The 10,006-nt window shown below is 33.5% G+C and overlaps 1 protein-coding gene across 4 annotated transcripts in view; it reads right to left on the bottom strand.

The window, feature by feature from the left end:
- Nucleotides 1-1,284: 1,284 nt before the first annotated feature.
- LOC106137675 (autophagy-related protein 16-1) overlaps nt 1,285-10,006 on the bottom strand; it is a 164,862-nt gene continuing 156,140 nt past the window's right edge. For all 4 annotated transcript variants that reach the window (XM_013338545.2, XM_013338546.2, XM_013338547.2 and 1 more), the window contains one exon: nt 1,285-5,357. The gene's annotated coding sequence lies outside the window, so the exon portion shown is untranslated. The remainder of the gene's footprint in view (nt 5,358-10,006) is intronic.

The following is a 10,006-nucleotide window of genomic DNA, read 5'->3' as shown; positions in this document are numbered from 1 at the left end:
GGTAAATCTTGGATGGTTGGACTAATTGGTCGGCCGGACTGTGTGGCTTTAGGACCAAAACGTATCAGAAGGCATATTCACGAACATTCATAACGGGAAAAAGATATATTGCCTTGCCAATTCAAGAATAAGTGGGTCTGCAGGATGCGTCCACGAGAACAATAATATTTGTACTTACAGAAAATCTACTTGCCACAAATTTGTATACTATGCTTAATGATAATTTTCTTCATAAAAGGCCTTCGGTTTTGAGTACTATTAAAATGCGTTAGTAAATAGTTTCAGCAGAAATCGGCGTATTTCTCAAGGACATGCCAAATTACTTGACTGATGGTACCGCTCCAAAGAATAGGTACCTAGCTACAGGTTCGAATCTTACTGATGTAGGTACCTCAGCATCCTCTTCAGAGATGTGAGGACGCAAACTTCTATACTACTTACACTTCTTTCTCTTCGTTTATTTACGCACCTTTGTATAAAATATCAATATACCTAATATTAAAACATAATACAATATATTTTAGAAGAAACGTGGTCTCTTCTTAACTATCCACTAAACCTTAAATTGTTACCTAACAATTTTTTGTAATAGGTGAAGAATACACGTGTATATAGTAAGGTCATCGGGCCCACAACGATAAATAACCGTAGACATATTTTTTACGCTTATTTCTATCAATACCTTTTCAGGTCAAAACAAAATAAGAGAAATCACGTGCCATTTGGTTTTTGCCATCTTAATAAGACTACCAAATTACATACTTCCTGCGGTGTGCGAAAGAGGCGACTTAAGAAGTAAGAAGAAGAGTCATGTTCGGATCCCGCCATAAAATTTATGTTTGCTTTCAGTAAACCTACTGCTTAGATGTGGGCGTAATTTTTTTTAATATAGTAAACTGAACTTTTAGATATGTAGCCTAACAATATGAAAATAGGCAAATAAAAAAAAACTAATTTAAAGTTTCAATGTCATCTAAGTGTTAAGATTAATGCTCATGCATACCAGGATATCCAAAGACATCGATTGTAAAATTGAAGTGGTAAACGACTTACCCCGCGGTGGTAGTTTAATTGGAGAAACCGCAGGTCATTGGGTGATGATGAGCGGTACCAAGTACCAGTAAGAGTTAATAGCTTCACCTGAATAAATCACGCCTAACGGTCGACGGCCAAATGAATCTTAATTTGACAACGCGAATGAGTGTGCGAACTTAATCATACAGTACCATCGCACAAAGGCGCTCTCTGAATTAGGAGCTACAATCTAAAATAAAAGGAACCAAATATAATAACACATTTATTTCCATATCGAATATACAGGTCTTAGAATAAGAATTGCACGTTAGACACATCTTAGCCAGTGTACTGTCTGTACATTATAATACATTTCGTACAAAAATATTTGACATGCGCGTCGGGACTTTATTTAAGCGACTAAAGCATTCACTAGCCCAAGCATTAACAATAATTATTTTATAATGCCTAACTAATTTATTATTAACAATTATTTATCAGAATTATTTTCCTTTTTCTCTCATTGTAATGTGTTCCGTTTGGTTGCATCGTTGATCGATAACGGTAGTAACAAATACTTACAACTTTCAGATATACCTGTGATGTATTATTAAATTTATTATATCTAACGTACATTAATATTCCATAAAAATGACAACAGTCTTGTAAAGCTAATTCATTTTATTTAATCCTAGCTAAAGTTACTTAAACCAAACTGACTAAAGAATATATAACGTAGTTTTATTTAATTGTTACAAAAATAAAATCGAGTCCCAGACCTGGAATATGAACATGGTGTATTAAAAAGGACTTAAATCCATTCACAGGCAACAAATTCAATCACCGTTTATAAGTACTTATTATGAATATACTTAAACACTTCGAAAAAGGCACATTATTTAAGTATTTACAAAGCTGAATTTTGTAAATTGTTCCAAATTCCGTAAAAAAAATATTTATATCTCTAGAGCTGCCGGATGTCCGCACACGAGGTTAATTAAATAATGATAATTTTATGCGGATGCTTCAGTCATCGACATCTTGTAAGTCAAAATTCAACTTAATCCATGAATAGGATAAAGTCGTGCGTGCATAAATAGGATTAAGACAAAAAAAGGGTAAAAAATCTCTATAGTCGGCTATGTGCGTTTGTCACCCCTCGATTTGCATTCATAGGGTGCGGTAACCACTTAGCGTTAGATAGACCGTACGCCTATTTGCCTACTTTATAGCAGACAAAACGTGCTCCTTTTATAGATTTAAGATTAATGTATAAAGGTGATCATATTAACACTACAATTTCTTAACACGTATCTAACTTTCAATGTGTGATGTAGTCCTAATAAAAAAAAGTAAAAGTAGGTTCATGTCTTAAATTAAAAACTGTAATGAGGTGATAGTACAAAAAGTTTACACTTTTTAGCTGTGCGAATAATGATCGATCCATAAGTAATGTGTAACCCATTGAAATTTTAATAATATCATTAAGATGTCTATGTATTGACATCATTTTGTCTTTCTCCAAAATTCACTAGGTATATTCATAAGCATACATTCTCTTTTGTCGTCATTAGCGTTTAGCAATATTCAACCCCTTAAATCAATAAATATGATAGCAATTTTATTTTGACTGGATTTAAAGCTTCTGTAAAAGAAAACTATAACAAATCATAATAATTGACTAGTTTTAAGATGGTCGCTGCCAATAGAACCACTTTGATTTACTAGCGCTGGCTAGGTCGTTATTTATTATTTCTTTCAAAGAGTTTACAATTATGACATTATTTTTGGCAAGATTAATTTCAATAGAGAGACAAGGCGCCGTGGGAAAATCTGAATGGAAAAGTTACATTGAGTTTTGCTTGATTCAATCGCTACCAGCGAGTGTAGTGAATTAGATGGAATTTGAGAGTGCTATAGCGGACAATTGAGGAACTTGTGATTTTCCTATACAAATTAAATTTAACTCACGACTGCCGCTAGCGATTACTAATAAAACTCATGGTAGCCGTACCATATGCAAAATAGTTATTATTACAAGCCAAGGCGAAGGTTAACGTATCTTAATTTGAAGCGGCGGCGCCGGGTGAGGCGTTTTTTCGATCGAATTCCGGACCCGAGCGTCGCAGCAGTTTTGGGTAATTAAGCGGTCGCTTATACATGTAATTATACTTATACATGTGAAAATAACGCTTGTAAGTGGTGCGGGGTCGATGGACTGCCGAATAAAAACTTCAGTAAAAACTGACAGTGAAGAAGTGGTTGAACTTGGCTGTCAAAACACGTCACGGGATTATAGATGTGTCGCCGGCGGCTAGTTGAGACTGCTTATCGCAAAACAACATTGCTTTGTCGCCGTCAAACGATAAAATTAGTAAGTCAGATAAAACGATCTATTAATTAAACGACTTTTCTTTAATGATGCAAATTTAAAGTTTGAAGGCAGGTATAAAACTTTTGTCGTGCAACTTCGTCAGTTTACAGTATCCAAGTATTTCTTTAATTTTAATTATTACTTTAAAATTGTCTCTGGCCTTCACAGCTTCGAACTAAGCTATATCATGGTAGCATATAGAGCCGGCTGAAGCCAAGTCGCCGGCGATCATTGTTTGCTAATGAGCGGTATCGGCGCGCGCGCAGGTGGCCGCCCGATCCGTACGTAAAACAAATATCGTGTCACCGTGATAGCTATATTCATAAATAACTGCTACTGCCAAGATCCAGAGACTATTTAAACTTTTGTGATGAAAAATATAATCCTACTTCATAGGCAATAAATTAGATACACGTTTATAATTTTAAACGTTTAATAAACGTAACAGCTGAATGTGGCCTTTCAGTCTTTTTGAGACTGTTGGCAGATAATCAGCCCTTGTGGAGTAGGCAATGTTAAATAAATTTACTGTAACAATTATTTCATCATCGATATGCAAAATGCTTGCAATCATATTGTATGAACAAGTTTAGAATGACTGAATAAAAGCGAGTAAGAATTTTTCAGTTTAATCGATAATTCATTTTATGATGTATAAAATTTCACAATTAATACGACAAGTTTTGCAATTTGTATCAAAACTTACGTTTAATTTTAATTTAAAACAGTAAGCACAAATTTACAGGTTTTCTTATACAAGTGATTTCGAGTATTTGATTAATTTAATCACATAGTGCTAATTACTGTCTAGAGTTTACCAACAAATTTAAATGAGTATTGGTAAATTAAATTGGTATTTTTTTCGGGCTACGGGATAATAAAAAACAATATCGAACATGAATTATAGTAATTTAAAATTGATGTTCATTTAATTTTAGTTCAGCATCCTTTTCAGGTATACCTGATCACATTCCTAATAAGCAATATATATAATTTTTAAAATCAATAATATTAACTTGCTAATGGTCGTAGGTACTAAAGTAGTAAGGTATTAAAGTACGCTATGACAGCATTGTTTACGATACGCAACAGCAGATATTTCTTTCGATTCAATGTCGCGACTACATTTATTAACTGGCTTATACCACGGTAAGAAACAATTCATATTTTACAATTAGGTAGTACGTATAAGTATTAATAACATTGCTGCAAACATTTTACAATATCAACTAAAGTTTTTAGATAAAAAATGTTAATGATTTTAAAGGAAGACATATCTTTGTTAGAAATTTGTTAAATTGGAATGGCTGGCTACTTATAAGTTTTGAATGACATATAAAAAAACTAGCATTTTCTCTTTATCACTAAGTTAGCACAAAATAGCGCATTTAAGAGTTGTCCATGCTAAAAGTGCATATCGTGATAATTCATGTTTTATTTAAAACCAAACAAGCATACCCTAAAAAATCGGATATCGGCTCGAGAGCAAGACATCTCATTTAAGCTTAAAATATGCGTAAAAATCCTAAAATTGTGACATGGAGCACCGCTTTGAGACATACGAATTTAAATCTATATATACGTATTTACATACAATACACTCATAACGCATATCGGTCACACTCGTCCAATTGACTAAATTCTATTTTAAATGGAAAGTAGTACAAACGTTCACTTATGTATTAATTAAAATGGCGTGTTCAGTGAAATAATTAAACGGTCTTTTGTTATTGTAAAACTATATCACACGATTTTTTTCCATTTAATAAAATGTCGTATCGCAGTAAAAACACTTAAAATTTTAAAGAAACAACTCGAGTCATGAGTGTTAAGAGATAATTGCATCGCAGCACATTCATTGCTGGCTGGACTAGTTGAACCTGTGTAGGAGGTCGGTGGTGATGCCGCGTAGGAAATCGAACACCTCGCCGCTCTCCTGTTTGCCTTCAGCGGTGTCTCGGTCCGCGATCTGTGGAAAAAGTCACAAGTTTCATTCATCTCTAACGGGTAACAAATACTTGTTGTAAGTATTAAATTGTTCTTTTACAACGGTAGCTGGTTAACACGACATAAATATCGAACAAATCACATGCTAAATAAATCAATTCAAAGTTGATTCAGTAATATTTTTTGGATAGTCATATGTTATTCGATTTTTTTGGGTCAACTTCGGTTTATTTTCAACGAATGCAATAAATGTGAAAAAAAAATCGTTAACATGTGAATCCCGCTATTTGTTAAGAAGAGTTAATTTATGATTTTTATTGTTATTAACTCTTAGACAATTTCAAAGACGCTGAAATACAATAATCTTATACAATATTTATAGGTTTTTCCATTACACAATAAAAGGCATTTATCATAAAAACTGAGGTTCGTGTGTCTCCTATAAACATGAAAATAATCTCTCCATGTCTTTCAATGATCATTGAAGGAGTACGGAATAAGAGCAAAAGTACTAATAACATTAATAACCATGCAGTGTATAAAAATTCGCATTCGTGTAAAGGGATTCGTTGTAGATAGGCAGGCGAGTGTAGAAACTTAAAGCTAAAAGCGACTAGGTATGAGAGTTTGATATTATTAGGTAATACGAGCGAGTATGGATGATACTCGTATCCTAATCCCAACTTATATTTTAATGCGAAAGTAAGTTTATTTGTTGTTACCTCATCACGCTTTTTCTACTGAACTTCTTGAAATTTTGCGTAAAAACTAAAGTTCTCGTGGCATTTGCGAAAAACCTGTATTCTTTTGTAAGTGGCGCTAAATTTGCGCATATTGATGGCGATAAATTCAAGCGGGCGAAGTTGCGGATAAAAGTAAGTTTCCTCATAATATGTAAGTCAGGATATTTTCTTCTTCTTATATTTAACAATCATTATCGGGGAAATGAAGCGGAGCATTAATGTCTGGTAATTTAGAAATAAAGATTTTTTTTAATCCTTTAAGATTATATTACCAACATATTGCAAACGGCAAAATTTAAAGAATTTTGGCGCAATTCTGGAATGATGTAGACACAAACAATGGTAACATAACCCCTACACAAAAGGTCTCTGGCTGGATACTTTATGGCTAGACTTATACTGTAAATAATAACTTTCAAAAATAAAGTGCAGTACACTGGCCAACGCAATAAAATTACTTAATTAACATATAATGAAAATAAATAAAATGCCAGTAAAGCAATACATTTTCTGTTTGAATGCTTCATCCATGTGTTAATCCGTTGATCGCACAATAAAACGTTGACTTTGACACATGTATCGGCGTTTAATACAGGCGTCATAAACATTTGGAACTTAATCCGAGTGAACCCGTCCGCGGCGCGATATCTTGGTATCTGATAACATCAATTAAGAAGTTAGTTACAGTAAAACGCACCGAGATTAATGGGTTAAGTGTGGCACAACCGTTAGGTTATGATACTCGTATATTTGTCCATCACAGCTGTAACTCAAATTGAAATGGAATACCCGATTTACAAACGTTGTTGCTCAATTGCCGGCAGTGGTTACCGAGCTATGATGGGAGAAGACCGGTAATATGCATTTTTAATGAACAGTTAATCTATTAATAAATATTTATAGTTGGTACGAGTCGTGATGCGCCCTATTTGGTAAGAATTCATCTGGGTATCAAATGTAAAAATATAATTAGATGTAACAAAGACAAAAGAAATTGGATACATTATAATGTGAGCAATTTAACTTTTTTTTACAAAATGAACATAATGGAAGCAAATCATTCGAAAGTTTTACGTAAATGACAGTGATAGGACTGAAACGCGAGAAGATAATAATTTAATCGTGATATTAACCGCGCCTAAGGCCAAATTGCCCCGATTATTTCGGAACGCGAAGAATTGACCTGACATACATATTAGACAACGGACGTGTAATGAATGGGACGACACAGGCAAAGAGTGTATTCGTGTTCATTGTTGGCGATTTCTCAGAGTGATTCGCTAATAGCCACTATTAGCCCGCCCTCACTTCACTTCCTGTCATTCTATCCTATCACTTCGTTTGCCGACTACAAATAATACAATTTCTTTCTCTCATAAATCGTATGCAAAAGGTATCGTTCAAAAGCAAGGCTTCTGAAAACTATAGAAATATTATAAAAATATTCGTAAAACACCTGCTAACGCAATGAGTGATGGAGCGGAGCCGCAACGGTATCTTTGTATTGGCGGCCACCCCGCCCGATGGCACAGGTCTACGTACATCACTATTTAATTATATCTTACAATCAAGAACACGTAACATTACTTAATTATCACAAACATTACCAGATGAATATCCAATGACCCGTGACAATGATTAAAACGACATCGCCATTAAACAGGTTTAAATAAAAACCAAAAACTTATACTGGTATGTCTATGCTAGCGAACAAATTATTTCGAAGCCAAGTCATTTGTCATTGTAATTTAAATACAATAGACGAGTATTTCATAAAGTACTTTTTTCATATCTTGGACATCGCGATATTTAAAAGGCAGATACGGAAAAAAGACATGTGAAATGTTTATAGGTAATGTCCCAACTTTGTCTTAAAATGTAATAAATTTATAGATACGAGTACATAGCCAGAACTGAATAATATTTAGATGTTGCGTATTGCTAGACTGGAATCTGAATGTATTACAAGTAGGTGGAATCATAATTCATTTATTGGTTTACAATTCAATTTGCCATAAATGCGAGACAATACGGCGCGGAATTTATAACAATTCGTAACCATTTACATAAAATCGAGATATAGGCCAGTCGTGGTTGTCTACCACGGGTGTCAAAGCAGTAACGTATTAATTCAGGATAACTTGAGAATGCCGATATGTTATTGTTATTCCATCAATATTTTATAAGGAAAAAATATGAATCCTGCCTCATAATAAATAAGTTTTCATGATCATTCAGACAATACGAGTTATACCCTAGTCATCTAAGGGTAGTCAAAGGTCAGAAAAAATTCAAACAGCTTTGAATGAATAATGTAGCAATAAGAATTGCAGCCTGAACGGACTCCAGAAGACTAACAAGACAAAAATATGGGCGACTTATTATCAAAAAAAATCAAAATATCAAATCAAAATTATGAAATCACATTCGTGATAACAGCTATAAAGCTATAAATTGGCGACTGACGAGATGATGGAAATAAAATTATAAAAATTTAAAGTATGAAAGAAGAAAATAAAATAAAGATGGTGGAAAGTAAAATCAATTAAAAAATTTAACTATGAATCCAAATAGCAAACAAAAAGGAAAAATATTTTAAGAATAGTTGTAGCTTAAACTAAGTAATGATTTTTTAAGCTTTGCAGACTAATCAATGTCATTGGAAACGGTACTTGAGTGAAAATAGAGAATCATAAATAATGGTAACGTGTTTTTGTCGTAGGTACATGTCCGACGTAACCGATTTTCATTGTATACAATTTGATTAACAAAACATGTAAAAAATCGATAAATGTTTTCCCGATGGGAAATGAAAGTGGGACAGCGGGCAGACAACAATAAGAGTACGATACCGATCACGTACTAAGCGTTGGTCTATTAAATTTTCCGCTTCATTTTGGCGACAAACGGTTTGTGAACGGTCCACCGGATGCGGTTCCAATGGTCCATACAACGCACAGAAGCGCACAGAGCGATTCATTGTCGAAAGTCTTACGAGTAGCTGCATTTTCGGTAGCTAAACTAAACTAACGAATTTTACATAATAATTAAGAATTACGGGCAATCTGTCGGATCGAAAATTAAACTGTATCAAAAATATGATTTTATTTGACACTAGCTGTTGCCAGCGACTTCGTCCGCGTAAATTTGGAATTTTTCCGCGTAAACTTATTTGCAGGCAAACTCATGCCTTGAGTTCATTCAAATGACGATAACTTTTTTTAGTAAACCGATTTTGATGAAACAATCTTTAAATGTTTTTCTGAGTTAAAACAAAGCAATTGGTAAAAGTTTTAAGGGAATCGGTTCAGTACTTTCGGAGATAAGCGTGATCATACATACAGACAGACAGACAAGAAATTAAAATAAAATATTTTAGCTTTTTATTATTCATTCTAAGTGTCCCTCTATCCATTTCAGTCAAAAATACTAAATGTACAGACAAAATATTTTTACTATTTTATTATATGTATATAGATAGATTTGAGGAAAAATCCAAATTCATAAGAATGTCTCATGATGATATGACGCTTTTCTTAACCTCTCGTAATACAGATGCGAAGTTCTTGTCGAAGGCTTTGTTTATATAAGTACCAGGAAACGAACCCATATAGGTAATATTTAAAAAAAAAGATGACAGAAGGGACCACCTATAAACCATAAGATTACAATAGTCCTGACATGTTCTTTAGATTGCTGAATCTTTCCCCACTACCAGTAAACATATATGTACGTTTTATTGCAGTAATACATTTGATGTGCCAATGCTGTAAAATAAAATAGACCACCTGCCACCACACAATTACAAAAGAAATTATTGAATGTACTAGAGTTGTACATTTACTTGGTAAATTCATGTCAGAATGTGAAGGTTTCGTGTATGAAATATACATATACTACAAGTGGGATTTTACCATTAATAAAATTG

Source organism: Amyelois transitella, chromosome 10, assembly GCF_032362555.1.
Source record: "Amyelois transitella isolate CPQ chromosome 10, ilAmyTran1.1, whole genome shotgun sequence".
NCBI lineage: Eukaryota > Metazoa > Arthropoda > Insecta > Lepidoptera > Pyralidae > Amyelois > Amyelois transitella.
The sequence above is the reverse complement of the archived record's forward strand: the minus strand, read 5'-3'. Positions and strand labels throughout refer to the sequence as shown.